Source organism: Rhineura floridana, chromosome 8 (assembly GCF_030035675.1).
Source record: "Rhineura floridana isolate rRhiFlo1 chromosome 8, rRhiFlo1.hap2, whole genome shotgun sequence".
NCBI lineage: Eukaryota > Metazoa > Chordata > Lepidosauria > Squamata > Rhineuridae > Rhineura > Rhineura floridana.
In genome coordinates this window covers 73,027,325-73,042,522 of record NC_084487.1, presented here as the reverse complement: position 1 = coordinate 73,042,522, position 15,198 = coordinate 73,027,325, and the positions used below count along the sequence as shown (strand labels likewise).

Sequence of the window (15,198 nt, the reverse complement as noted above, 5' to 3'; positions counted from 1 at the left end):
TGACACTGTTAGGTTTTTTATCTTTTATTTTTATCTTTTAAGTTCTTTTATTCTCACTTTCTCATATGTGTATGCATATATATACATGTATGTATGTTTGAATGTGTATGCATAATGTATTTTATGTGTGTATGTGCATAATGCATTTTATGTATTTTAATAGTATTTTATGATTTTAATTTACTGTTACGTTTTGTGTTTTTATTGTGTATTTTATTATATATGTGTGCGATTTTATTGTAGCCGCCCTGAGTGCCCTATTGTAGGGTAGAAGGGCGGGATAGAAATATTTTGAATAAATAAATAAATGATATATGTATTCATACATGGACTGACAGTTGTGTTTAGACTCTCCTTGGAGGGCTGTGGTAGCTAAAGGAACTATGATAATGAGCTCCTGCACTTCACAATTTACCTCTAAACCACTGTACAGAAGGAGGCAGCTTTTAAGGTATCCTGGTCTGTTGTGAGAAACTGGGCTGTGCCTCGCTCTGGTCGGTAAGGAGAAGCCATATGGCAGTTTAGAAGAAAAATATAAACGTTTATTAAAAAGGCACTCACAGAGACAAACAGCTATGTGGGTGTGGTCGATAAGTCCACTGTCTTTGTCCCTGATTTTTATACCCTCCAGTAAGCAATTTACAGGAAGCTTACAGTAGGAACTCCAAATAAGGTAATACTACAGATCAGTAGGCATGGCACACATCCGGACTTTCCCAGATCCATCCCTGAGCCATACTTCCAGTCATGGCCTTGAACATGTCCCAAATGCTTTCTGGGTGCATCATTAGCATGCATTGCTATGATGGTGGATAAAACATCCCTTGTAAGATGGAGGTGCTTAGTGAAAACAGTAGATAACCCCCAAGGATGGCCCTCAAGGAGGCGCTTTAGTGTGTTAAAGGAATTAACCCTTAACAGGTCCCAGAACTTTTTGGGGGACGGCAGGAGGGGGTCTTAAAGGTAAGACCAGGAATTTACCTTGGAAGAATTTTGGTAATCTGTGCAACTAAATAGATTAGAACACCTTGCACCAGGCAATTATCTGTTTAGAATAACAGGGTGCCTTGTACATCTCAAAGGCTAACAGATGCGCCGCACAATCTTTTGTTAGAAGCAGGTCCCAATGGATTCAATGAAATTTGCTCCCACAGTTTTTAGGATTGCAACTTTATTGTGATGTCTGGTTTTTGTTTTGCCTAGAGCGAGCTTTATCAGATGCAAAATGATGTATATTGCTGTTGCTAAAACTAGTATGTTGAGTTTCTAGTGTATTTTTGTTTGTTGATTATTTTTGCTGTAGTAAAATCTTAGATGAAAATGCAGTCTACTATTTCTTTCTAAACATGGACCACCATGACCCTGGAGATAAGGAATTACACTACAATCCATGAACCATGGAAGCTAAAATATTTGCATGTAAACTTTTTTTTTATTGTGCTCCCAATAGTTAAATCCTATGCATTTCTACTCAAAAACGGGGAAAAAAATCCAGAGGGGTAGCCATATTAGTATCATGCAACAAAACCAATAAAGAGTCTTGTAGCACCGTAAAACACTAATTAATTTATTAGATATATCGATGAAGTGGGCTTGAGTCCACGACAGCTTATGCCATAATAAATGTGTTGGTCTTAAAAGTGCCACAAGAGTCTTAGTTGTTTTTACCCTGAAAGGAGGATTGTAAAGGAATGCAGCCTAAGCGTACTTATTTAAAAGCTAATTCCGCTGACATGCAAATCAGGAGATCACTTTGGTGCTGGGACGGCCCCTCCTCCCTCTCCGCGGCGAGAAACGCATCCCCTTCTCTGTGTTGTGATTTCCACGCGTTGAAAATTCCCACACATAGCAGGGGTTGCATGACAACGGCGGAAGATGGTGCCCTCAAAGGCGGGTTGGAGGCGAGGCCAAGGTAGTCTGTGGGTGGCTGCTGGCATCCTCCTCTTCCTCTCCTCCTCCTCCTCCTCCTCCTCCGCTGGGTAAGGTGAGGAGCTCCAACGCGGGTATATCGGCGTTCCCCCCTCCTTCTCGCCGTTCTCCTCCCTTGCCCCGGAAGGAGTTCTCCGCTTGGTCTCGGAAGTTGTCCTGGGCAGGGTCCGGCCCAGAGCAAGGCCTGGCTGCCGCTCTCGGAACGGGACTTCGGGTTAGACTAGGCAGCAAAGGACGCCGGACTGCTGTCTTTGGCCACCCGGAGGTGACTTGGCCTCATGAAGAAGGTGAGCGCACGGTCTCCTCTGGCGCCTCCACCTCTTTTATTCCCCGGGTCAGGCGCCTCCATTCTTAGGTGCTCCCTTTGGTCTACGGTCGCTTTCTCGGCCTGGCTTAATGAACAAGCGGGAGTCGGCGGGCTGAGGGAGCCGCTTTCTTTTTCGGTGTGTTGGGGAACAGAATTGAGAGGTGAGCTGTGTCCCCCCAATCCCCCGTGACTTGAGGAGAACCCAATGGAGGCTGCGGAGAGAAAGGTCGTCGTCAGCTGCTAGTACAGATTCGGGGACGAGACTCGGGATGGGGTGGGTGATGTGAAGGACGGGCTGAGCTGGCTTGACGGCGGGTGTGTGTGTGAGAGAGGGGGGGCTTGGTGTGCGGGATGTACAGTGCTTCTCGGCGGGGGGGTGGAGTTAGTGTGTGGTGGTGAAGGACTGGTGTAAATAAAAGCCCGCCACTCTAACTCGGGTTTAGGCTGGGCAGCTCCCATGGCTGGGATGATAGTTTACATGTCACCGGGTGATTTGCCTCGGGGGTTTCATGCCGAGGTGTGTTGATGCCTGTCGCAGGTGTAGAAAGTCGGGGTCAGCTAGTTTCTTTCTTCTTTTGGGTTCCTGGTAGAAATGTAGTTTGGTCCTGGATCCTCTCTGGCTAGGGTTGTAGAGTAGATTCTGAATACAAGAGCCAAATCCCTTCCCCTTCTTTTCGTTCTTAACTTGCTTATGTTTAACATATACTATGATTTTATGTACGATATATACATTTTTAATGTATTGGTAATGGACATTTCTTCCAATGATTGGAAGAAAATCTGACCTGGTTGTGCTTTTAATTGAAGGACTTACATATAATCAGACCTAGGGAAGCAGATTTAAGTGTCCATACCGAGATTTCTTTCTGAAAACCAAAAAGAGACTGGGACAAAAAATATCCCAAGACATTCCCATCTGATTCCTGTGTTTGCAGTATTTTGTTTTGTACCGGCCAATAGAAAGTATTGCAGTTTTTAAAAACTGCCCCATAGAGTTTTTCAAAACAGACTGATACAGGGAAGCATAGTTAAGCCCCTTTCTTCTGACATACAGAGGATACTTCTCCAGGGGTGATAGTGGAGGGATCCTGGTAGTGGCTAATTTGATCATTAGGGACATGGATAGCTGGATGTGTGATGGATGTGCAGACTGCAAGGTGAATTATATGTTTAATATGAAGGTTGCGGATGCTACCTGCTGTTTGGATTGCCTGTTACATAGGGCTGGGGGGGGGAGATCAGCTGTCATGGTGCATATTAGCCCAATGATATGGGGACATGTAGTTGGGAGATCCTGGAAGTGAAATTTAGGTTGCTAGGTAGGGTCTTAAAAACCAGGACCTTCAAGGTAGCTTTCTTGGAAATGCTCCTGGTTCCCTGCACAGGGCCAGCTGGAGAGCCGCAGCTGTGTAGTCTCAATGTGTGGATGAGACAGTGGTGTCTGTCAGAAGGAGTGGTTTGGATTTGTTAGGTGCTGGGGAACATTTTGGGACAAGCAGAGCTTTTGCAAAAGAGATCAGCACCACTAGAATCAGGACAGAACCTTGTTGATGTTTAAATAAATAAATCAAAAAGTTGGCAGAGTAGCCTTTAAATTGATTGCAAGGGGAGAGCTGACAATAGCTGAGGAGGGTTCTGTTTGGAATAAATCTTCCCTCTGAGATGAGCATGCAACTATTTATGAAAACAAATGAGGTAGGGGTAGAGCTAGACACTGAGGCTGCTGGGACACTTGATAGAATTCAGGGCCAAAGCAACTTCAGCTAAAATGCTAGTGTTAAGGACATTTTGAGAGATACACTGCAGATAAGTGTTTATGTGTTAATGCTAGAAGCCTACAAGCAAAGATGGGCAAGGTGGAGTGCATGGTCTTGGAGGACAGAATAGATGGAGTGGGCATAACTGAAATCTGATGGAATGGAGAGAACTAGTGATTATCTCTGAATACGGGCTCTATAGGAAGGATAGTAAAGAGCATACTGAAGCTAGTGTCGCTCTGTATTTCGGAGAGGATATAGAGTCATACAAGCTACAAATTCTAAAAGGTGCAGACTCCTCCATACTGAGGATGTGCTATTATCTCCCTGAGCAAAATACTCAGGGTGGTCTTGATATGAAGAATGAAATCAAGGAGGGATCAAAAAGAGGAAATGCTATAGTAATGACCAGTTACCCTCACATAGACTGGGTACATGTGTGTTCCAGTCACAAAAAAGAAAATTTCTGTATACCCTAAATGACTGTGCCCTAGAACAATTGGTCATGGAACCAACAAGAAGGGCAGTAACTCTGGACTTAATCTTGAGTAGTGCCCAGCACCTGGTATGAGATTTGTGTGTTGTTGAACTGATTGGGAAGAGTGACCATAGTGCTATCAAATTCAATATATATGTTAAGAAAATCCAGCATAGTGACATTTGACGTGAAAAGAGAAAACTTCCCCAAAATGGTGATTGTTAAAAAAGAACTGAAAGGCAAAATCAAGAAGTTCATATTTCTTCAAAATGTTTGGGAGTTGTTGAAAACAACAACACTGGAAGCTCATCTTGAATGTATGTTGCAGATCAAGAAAGGCGCCACCAGGGCCAAGAGGATGCCTGCATGGTTAACAGAGTCAAAGAAGCTATTAGAGGCAAGAAGGCTTCCTTTAGAAAATGGAATTCTTTTTCGAATAAGGAGAACATGAAGGAACACAAACTTTGGCAAAATACATTCAAACAGACAATAAGGGATGCTAAAAAGATTTTGAGGAGTATGTTGCTAAAAACATAAAGACCAACATAAAAAAATACATTAGTAGCAGGAGAATGGCTAGGGAAGTGGTTGGACCTTTTGAAAACAAGGAAATCAAAAGTGTGCTGAAGGAGGACAAGGAGACGGCAGAGAAGCTGAATGAATTATTTGCATCTGTCTTCACAGCAGAAGATATAGGACAGATCAGTGTGTGTGAACTAACTTTTGCAGGAAGGGAGTCTGAGGAACTGAGGCAAATACTGGTGACGAGAAAAATTTCTAATTGACAAAAAAAATATAAACAAATCACTGGGTGTGGATTGTATCCATTTGAGAGTTCTCAAAGAACTGTAATGTGAAATAGCTAATTTATTATATACAATGTCGATTAAACACTGTTATCTTTTTGGCGCCAGGTCAAGACTTTCCTCTTCTCCCAGGCATTTTAGCATGTGTTTTTAAATTGTTTTTTTTAACTGTTTTTAAATTTGTATATTTGTATATTTGTTTTTAATGTTTTTAATTGTTGTAAACTGCCCAGAGAGCTTCAGCTATGGGGCTGTATACAAATAAAATGAAATAAATAAATAAATGCATCTATTAAAATATGCAACTTGTTCTTAAGATTAGCCTCCATACCTAAGGATTGGAAAGTGGACAATGCAATACCAATTTTTAAAAAGAGATCCAGGGGAGATCCTGGAAATTATGAAGTGGTTAGCTTCCTGTCTGTTCCAGGAAAACAGGTTAAAGATAGAATTACTTGGCACATAGAACAAGTCTTGCTGAAACAGAACCAGCATGGCTTCTGCGAGGATAAGGCCTGTCTCACTAACCTTTGAGATTATTTGAGAATGTCAGCAGGCATATACATAGAAGTGACTTAGTTGACATTGTGTACTTAGAGTTTCAAACAGCTTTTGACAAGAATCTTTGGCAAAGACTCCTGAGTAAGCTTAGTAGTCACTGGATAAGAGGACAGGTCCGGTAACAGCAGGTTAAGGATCAGGAAGCAGAAGGTGGGCATAAATGAACAGTTCTCCCAATGGAGCCCCTCAAGGATCAATATTGGAACCTGTGCTTTTTAACTTGCTCATAAATGATCTAGAGTTAGGGGTGAGCAGTAAGTTAGTCAAGTTTGCTGATGACACCAAATTGTTCAGGGTGGTTAAAAAAAAATATTGCGAAGAGCTCCAAAAGGATCTCTCCAAACTGGGTGAATGGGCAGTAAAAAAGCAAACACAATTCAGTGTAAACAAGTGGAAAGTGATGCTTGTCAGGGCCAAAAAATCTTAATTTCACATATAGCCTCATAGGGTCTGAACTGGTGGTGACTGAACAGAAACAAGACCTTGGGGTCATAGTGGATAGCTCGATGAAGATGGCGACCCAGTGTGTGACAGTTGTGAAAAAGGCAAATTCCATGCTAAGGATTATTAGGAATGGAATTGAAAATAAACTGCCAGCATCATAATGTCATTAGACATTACAGATCTGGTCGTCTCACGTCAAAAAGGATATTGTAGAGCTGGAAAGAGTTCAGAAGAGGGCAACTAAAATGATGAAGGGGATGGAGCAGCTCTCCTATGAGAAAATGTTACAACATTTGAGGCTTTTTAGAGAAGAGGCGAGCAAGAGGAGACATGACAGAGGTGTATAAATGTATGTATGGTGTGGAGAAAGTGGATAGAGACAAGGTTTTTTACCCTCTCTCATAATACTAGAACTTGCGGACATCCAGTGAAGCTGAATGTTGGAAGAAAAGAAAGACAAAAGGAAGTACTTCTTTATGCAGAACATAGTTAAACTATGAAATTTGCTTCCACAACAGGATAGTGATGTCCACCAACTCAAATACCTTTAAAAGAGGATTAAACATATTCACAGAGGATAAAGCTATCAATGACTACTAGCCATGATGGCTGTGTTCTGCCTCCACTGTCAGAATACCAGTTGCTGGGAATCACAAGTGGGAAGTGCATTGTTGCACTCAAGTTCTGCTTGCAGGCTTCCCATGGATATCTGATTGGTCACTGTGAGAACAGAGTGCTGGACTAAGGTCTGATCTGATAGGGATCTTCTTTACATTTATCAGAGGTTACAAAAACCACCCAAGCTCCCTAACTGTTTGGTAAATTCTCCTTTTAAATTTATTTGCATTACTTCAATCTGCACTTTTCCTAAAGATGATAAAATACTTCAGGGGGGTTAGAACAATTTTTAACAAGTCTTCTGCTTCAGATGACGTTTGTTTTAAGGATGACAGCATTACAATTTTATAAAATGTAAGGCCAGGGTGTTGCATTATTTAAGTGATCATCACTAAAATCTTGGAATGCTGAGTGAACACCTGGCAGTATAGAACTTGTACAGCCAGGATAGTGCAAATTTCGCTAATACGTACCTGCAGAAAGGCTCTTTTCATATGCACAGTAATTAACTAACCAAAGAGGTAAGATCTTGGTGACTGTGTCTTTGAGAAGTTAGTTATATTGAAGGCTAATTCAAAGGTTATGTATTTTTCAATTCTCCAGTGGGTTCAATAAATTACGTTCCTCACAATTTTTTGCTTTTCGTGGTGTAAAGGTATAAAGTACAATTGGAATTACATGTATACATTAATAAAAATTATTGAAAGAATGTTAGTATTTTATTTTGGAAATAATGATGGATATTTATTTGAAATTCTTGTCATATAAAGCATTTTTATTTCATATTTAATAGAATATTTTATGTATATAATTTTAATTACTCAAAAATATGTGTTCTGCCCAGCTCTCATAGTCAAAACGAGTGAGATAGGCTTTGCCCTGAATTTGACATAACAGATTGGGTTGCATGGAATGCTGCACTTGGGCAAAGATGCTAATATAAGAAGAATTCTCCATCTCTTCTCCCTGCTGCAACCCTCACACCCCCGAGAAGCTTCTCCTGAGGTTCAGTGGACCTTCAGGTAAGATCTAGGATGTGGACAGGGTGTCTTTAGCATATTTACCTCAGTTCTTTCTCCCACTTCAGCCCCCTGCCCCATTCACCCCATACATTTCCTGAAAGTGCCCCAAAATTTGGAAGGTGCTTTTCAGGGGTTGTAGTGGGGTGTTGGTGATGAATTCCCTTTGCGTGAGCTTCATTGAAAGAGTATTGCATTGGGTACAACCCTATTTCAACATTTTTGCTGCTTGACAAAAGTATTTTCCACACTGGTATATCTTGAACCCTTGTCCCAGGGAGCTATGTGGATGCTGTGTCATATCTCATCTTCTTTCTTCCCTTTATGTGTCATAAATTAGTGCTTGTAAGAAGGATAAGGCCGTTCGAGCTGAGCATGCATTGGACATGGCAGCCATTCTGTTGGCATAGGGAATGTCAGATTTTTGGTCCTAGCTTAATGTGGCTGTAGTATTTCTCTACCTATGTAGTATTAAGTGAATGAATTATTCTTGTTACTTCCCATTAACAAAGAAGTCTGACTTCAAGTGGACTAGATTTTTTCTATTTCTACTAAGCAGCCAGTACCATGGAATATTTACTGACTGAGCCAGTAAAGACAGAGAGATGTTGTGCAGTGATATCTTGACAACTTCAGAGATGGAAGAATCATATTAGAGTGAGAAAAATTGGGCTTTCTGAGAAATGCTTGATTTGGGTTTTATTTATAAAATTATTAATCAATACTTATGTAGTGTTTGCTGCCACCAGACACACTTGCAGCTGTGGCAGGCTGTTTAGTTTAGGTAAGTGAAATGGATTGGATTGCACAGCATTTATTTTTCATTCCTGTCTAATTGACTGTTTGCAACATAGCGCACATTTTTACCATCCATTGAATGCTTTCATTTATTTATTTTAAAAATATGTAGGTGGGTGGGAGAGAAAAGAAATCTCCAAGTCAGTAGTAGTGATGTTGAATGAAGTCTGCCTAGGAGTTCTTTATTTGCTGGACAGATCCTATCTTGAGAAGGTAATGTGTGAGACTATCAAAGTTAATTATGGAGGCCAATTATGAAGGCTCTAGTGACCTGTGGAAGTGTGAGGTGCTTAATCGTATTTCCTGTTCTCAGGGGTCCACTGTTTCTGGCTGGTATTGGATGCAAAACCAAAAACTAATTCATCCTGCTCCTGCCATTGCCTGATTTGCCTGCTGTGCCAAAGAAGCCTTCCACCTCCCTTTTTATGTAAAGCCAGAACCTTAACTTTTGGGGCACTGTGTGGCTGAGGTGCTCTGGTCACCATGGTGATAACAGTGGCCAAACAACCCCAGTTCTTTCATTTAATCATGGAGCTCAGAGCAAGATGAGACCACTGCAACTCCAAGGTTGGGAGAAAGGTGGCTCAGCATGTTTGTGTCGGAAGGCAGAGCTGGGGTCCCAATCCCGGGGAGCTGGATCCCGGAGAGTTGGGAGAAGAGTATTCGGATGGATGGCAGAGGGAAGGGGGAGGAACTTCCCCCCTTTGGAGCGAAGATGAAACAGAGGAACTGCCAGTGATAAGGTCGCTTAGCAACGGGGAGCCTGAGCCCTCCCTGGACATTCTCACGCCTCCCCCTCTTTCAGGCTCAGAGCAAGAGGGGAAAGAGGGAGGGCTGCTCACAGCCGAAAAGCGGGGAGGCAGTTTACCATCAGCCCCTCCCCTATCCCCCATCCTGGAATTGGAAACTTCAGAAGAGGAGGGGGTGATGCTTCCCCCCTCACCGCGCACACGCAGACAGCTGAAAAGACAGGAGAGAAGGGGGGAAGGCGGGCAGTACCTGAGGGGCAGTTAAGGAGGAGCGAAAGATTGCGCGCCCATTTGGCCCCTTCTTAAAGAACAGGCGGGAAGAAGTCCCTTGCTCTGTCAACTTTCTCCCAATGCCGCAGGACCTGTATCCCTGTATTGCTTCATGAGAAAACGCAGTCTTTGTTTGGACATTACCCTAATAAAACACGAATTAACTACAGCCGTTGGTCTGGTTCCTGAGTCACATCCTGGGCCTGACAGCTTGACAGAGCCACCTAAATCACCCTCAACGCTCTCTTCACTTGACTGGGACAAGATGTCAAAGGGAGCAGCGGGGGGGACGAACCCCACTTCTGAGACGGAAGAAGTGGAACTCTTGAGGACTAAGGTAGCTGATTTGCAGACGGATGTTCAAGCCCTGCTAGCAGCAGTCAAGGCGCTGAAGACGGATAATCAAACCTTGAAGGCCACGATAGACCAGATGCGAACAGCCCCTCCAGCTGCCGTAGTAAAGATTCCCATTGGATTGCCCCCAAAATACGCGGGACAAAGTGATCAGTTGGCAACCTTCGTGGCTCAATGTGAGTTATATCTGGATGTCAGGCACACGGAATTTCCAGACGATGGGGCTAAAGTAGCTTTCGTGATTAGCCTCCTGGAGGGAGAAGCTGCAAAATGGGTGACTCCGTATCTCGTGAGAAAGGATACTGTCTTAGGAAGGTACAGAGGATTTATACAGGAGATGACCGAGATGTTTCAAGACCCGCAAAGGGCTGAAACAGTAGCGCGGCAACTAGGCGCTCTGAAGCAAGCTAAAGGGACTGTTTCCGAGTACACTAACGCTTTTAAAATTCTGTCCCAGGAAACTGGTTACAATGACGCCGCCCTGATGTTTATGTACCGGAGTGGATTAAATGCTGAAATCCTGGATGAGTTGGCCAGGACCTCCCCCCCCGCTGACCTACCAGGGCTCATCCGGCTATGCCTACAGATAGATCACCGGATGGAAGGAAGGCGCCTGGAAAGGAAGCAGGAGGTCCCGAGATACTCAGCCTCGGCATCCCGCAACAAGACACTTCCCACTGCAGGGATGGCAGGTAATGCAACTGAGGGACAGGGAGGGGCTAGACCAAGACTGTCGGAAGAAGAAAAGGAAAGACGACGCTGGGAACGTTTATGCTTTTATTGTTCAAAGCCGGGCCATGTGGCCAGAGACTGTGGACTGAAAGGGGGGAAAGCTGAGCCGTCGGGAAACTAGAACACCCAGTCCACGTGCAGGCCGGTGGACTGGGGGCAGCGTTGTATAAAGGCCCCCCAACGATCCAATCTCACTCAAAGGGGGTGTTGGTCTTGCCTATTCGGATTACAACTTCCAGAGGAGTGGTGTTTAATTCCACTGCCTTAATTGACAGTGGAGCCTCCACAAATTTTATTGATGCAAAGTTAGTCAAGCGTCATGGAATTTCCCGGTGGAAACTGGACGCTCCCCTAGCTGTGGAGACTATCGATGGGAGACCCCTGAAGTCAGGAGGGGTGACACAAGCCACGGAGGAAGTGAAACTTCAAATCCCTGAGCATGAAGAGTTCATTTCGCTATACGTGTCAGATCTCTCGAACTTTGAGGTGATTCTGGGAATGCCCTGGCTAGCAAAGCATGAACCCAAAATAAGTTGGAAGGAGGCGGTGGTGTGGTTCACCTCACAGTATTGCCAGGAGAACTGTCAACCTGAAGGAATCAAGAACACCCTAGCAGGGGCAGTGCAAGAAATCGAGCAAGTGACCCTGCCGCCAAAGTATGAAGAATTCAAAGATGTGTTTGATGAAAAAGAGGCAGAGACTTTACCCCCCCACCGCCCTTACGACTGTGTGATTGACCTAGTGCCAGGAGCCAGCATTCCATCAGGGAGAATCTACTCTCTCACAGAGAATGAGAGGGAGGCCCTGAAGGAATTCCTGGATAAAAACCTGAGGCGAGGATTCATACGTCCCTCACAATCCCCTGCTGGAGCGCCACTATTGTTTGTGAAAAAGAAGGGGGGGGGACTCAGACCCTGTAACGACTATTGCGCATTGAACCAGATCACCATCCCCAACAGCTACCCGCTGCCCCTGATCTCAGAGTTGCTGGACCGACTGCGCTCTGCAAAAATCTTCACGAAGTTGGATTTGAGAGGAGCGTACAATCTGATCAGAATGAAGGAGGGAGATGAATGGAAAACAGGATTCTTGACCGCTTACGGACAGTATGAATACCTGGTCATGCCGTTCGGGCTTTGTGGAAGGGAAGGAATTTTTCAAAAATTCATGAACGACGTGTTTAGAGACTTGTTGGACACGTATGTAATCTGTTACTTAGATGATATCCTGGTGTTCTCAAAGAACCAGGAAGACCACGACCAGCATGTGAAGACGGTGTTGAAGAGACTGAGAGAAAATCACCTGTATGCTAAATTAGAGAAATGTGGATTTGACCTCAAGTCTCTAGACTTCCTTGGATATCGAATCTCAGCGGAAGGCGTGGAGATGGACCCAGGGAAAGTAAGCTGCATATTGGACTGGGGCCAACCTGTCACCAAAAAGGATGTACAACGGTTTTGGGGGTTTGCCAATTATTACAGAAAGTTCATTCCAGGGTTTTCCAAATTAACAGCTCCTCTGACTGACTGTTTAAGGGGGAAGAAGAAGTTTCAATGGACAGAGAACGCCACCGAGGCCTTTGAGGAGCTGAAGAGAAGGTTTGCTACTGAGCCCATTCTGTGCTTTGCTGATCCGAACCGCCCTTTCGTAGTGGAAGCAGATGCTTCAGATTTTGCCATCGGGGGGGTCCTGCTACAATTAGACCAAGAAGGGAAGGAGCTGCACCCCTGTGCGTACTTCTCTCGGAAGTTAAAGCCTGCAGAGAAGAACTACACAGTTTGGGAGAAGGAGCTGCTGGCCATCAAGGACTCTTTTGAAAACTGGAGACAATACCTAGAGGGGACCTCTCATCGAATTGAAGTGCGCTCCGACCACAAGAATCTTGAAAGCCTCCAAACCGCCAGAAAGCTGAACCAGAGACAGATAAGATGGTCCCAATTCTTCACTAGGTTTAACTTCCAGATTACTTACCATGCCCAAGCCAAAAACCAGAGAGCGGATGCCTTATCCAGACAGCCACAATACAAAGAAAGTGAATCCGAGGACCAGCCTCAGTACGTAATCCCGCCAGAGAAATTAACGTTGGGAGTATGCCAGCCTTCATGGGAAGAGGAACTCAAAAAGGCACAACAAGAAGATGCAGACATGCTAAAATATCAGCAGGAGACGGGACAAGGTCAAGACTCAGAAGTAACCTTTCACTGGAGAAATGGACTGTTATGGTTCAAAACCGCCAGATATGTGCCAGAAGGGGAATTAAGGCTCAGAATCCTACGCCAGTGTCATGATTCCATCACAGCGGGACACTTTGGGATTTACAAGACCATTCAGAACGTGGCCAAGGACTTCTGGTGGCCTAAAATGCGTCGGGATATTGAGAGTTATGTAAAGTCCTGCTCTGTCTGTCTGCGGACAAAAACACAAACAGGGACACCAGCAGGACTGTTACAACCGTTGCCTGTCCCACACGAACCCTGGAAGGACCTCTCCATGGATTTTATAACTGATCTACCCAAGTCCCAAGGAATGACAGCCATCTTAGTAGTGGTGGATCTACTTACCAAAATGGCACACTTTCTTCCTTGTGCAGGGGCCTTAGAGGCTAAAGAAACGGCCAAGTTATTCATAAAAGAAGTCTACCGGCTGCATGGATTGCCAAACAGCGTAGTCTCAGACCGAGGAACTCAGTTCACAGCCAAATTTTGGAGAGCAATGTGGAAACAGTTGCAGACGGAATTAAAACTCTCCTCCGCCCATCACCCCCAGACAGATGGGCAGACGGAACGCTTGAACGCCGTTTTGGAAAGATGTTTACGAAGTTATGTGTCCTATCAACAGACTGACTGGGTATCATATTTGCATTTTGCAGAGTTCGCCTACAACAATTCTCTGCACTCCAGCACTCAACAAACCCCGTTCTTCGCTAATTATGGATTCCATCCTAAAGTCTTTCCAAGCAGCTCAGAAGGAATGCTGGTACCGGCAGCTGAGAACTTCCTTAAGGAATTGCAAGCGGCGCAACAGACACTGAAACAGCAGTTAAATGAAGCCAAAACGGAGTACAAGCGAGTTGCTGACCTGCACAGGAAGGAGCCCCCCCCCTTCAACCAGGAGACCAGGTATGGCTGTCCACCCGCTTCCTCCAGATGCCGGGCAAATGTAGAAAATTACAAGACAAGAGGGTGGGTCCTTTCGAAATAGAAACTCAAATCAATCCCGTGGCGTACCGACTGAAACTGCCTGACACGTTTAAAATACATCCTGTGTTCCATCGATCCCTCTTAACGAAAGCCGCCCCTCCCAGTGAGTTACGGCCGGAGGAACCTCCCGGAGCTCCACTCCTGGTAAATGAGCAGCTTGAGTTTGAAGTTGAGGAGATCTTAGATTCCAGGATCAGACGCCACAAGCTGCAGTACTTGATTCACTGGAAAGGCTATGGGGTGGCTGACAGATCATGGGAAGATGCAGCTGATGTGCATGCTCCAGAATTGGTAAAACTTTTCCATCAACGTTTTCCCCACTGTCCCAAGCCAGACAAGGGGAGGGGGGCACAGCCTGGGAGGGGGGATGGTGTCGGAAGGCAGAGCTGGGGTCCCAATCCCGGGGAGCTGGATCCCGGAGAGTTGGGAGAAGAGTATTCGGATGGATGGCAGAGGGAAGGGGGAGGAACTTCCCCCCTTTGGAGCGAAGACGAAACAGAGGAACTGCCAGTGATAAGGTCGCTTAGCAACGGGGAGTCTGAGCCCTCCCTGGACATTCTCACGCCTCCCCCTCTTTCAGGCTCAGAGCAAGAGGGGAAAGAGGGAGGGCTGCTCACAGCCGAAAAGCGGGGAGGCAGTTTACCATCAGCCCCTCCCCTATCCCCCATCCTGGAATCGGAAACTTCAGAAGAGGAGGGGGTGATGCTTCCCCCCTCACCGCGCACACGCAGACAGCTGAAAAGACAGGAGAGAAGGGGGGGAAGGCGGGCAGTACCTGAGGGGCAGTTAAGGAGGAGCGAAAGATTGCGCGCCCGTTTGGCCCCTTCTTAAAGAACAGGCGGGAAGAAGTCCCTTGCTCTGTCAACTTTCTCCCAATACAGCAGGACCTGTATCCCTGTATTGCTTCATGAGAAAACGCAGTCTTTGTTTGGACATTACCCTAATAAAACACGAATTAACTACAGCCGTTGGTCTGGTTCCTGAGTCACATCCTGGGCCTGACAGTTTGCCATGGTGAGCGTAGAAAGCAGAAATGTGTGTCTGCATAGTAACTTTTCTTAGCATTTCTGTCATTAAAATGGATTCCAGAAGGGTAGTTATGTTAGTCTTGTGGCATCTTACAGACTAACAAACTTATTATGGCATAACCTTTTGCGGAGCTGAGTACAGTCCATT

At 45.0% G+C, this 15,198-nt stretch overlaps 1 protein-coding gene across 4 annotated transcripts in view; it reads left to right on the top strand.

Annotated features, from left to right (window-relative positions):
- Window positions 1-1,845: 1,845 nt before the first annotated feature.
- The window catches only part of FRS2 (fibroblast growth factor receptor substrate 2), a 54,316-nt gene continuing 40,963 nt past the window's right edge, over window positions 1,846-15,198 (top strand). The window contains exons 1-2 of one of the 4 annotated variants that reach the window (XM_061639766.1): window positions 1,846-2,216; window positions 7,745-7,922. The gene's annotated coding sequence lies outside the window, so the exon portion shown is untranslated. The other 3 variants (XM_061639768.1, XM_061639765.1, XM_061639769.1) reach the window with 3 other exon arrangements.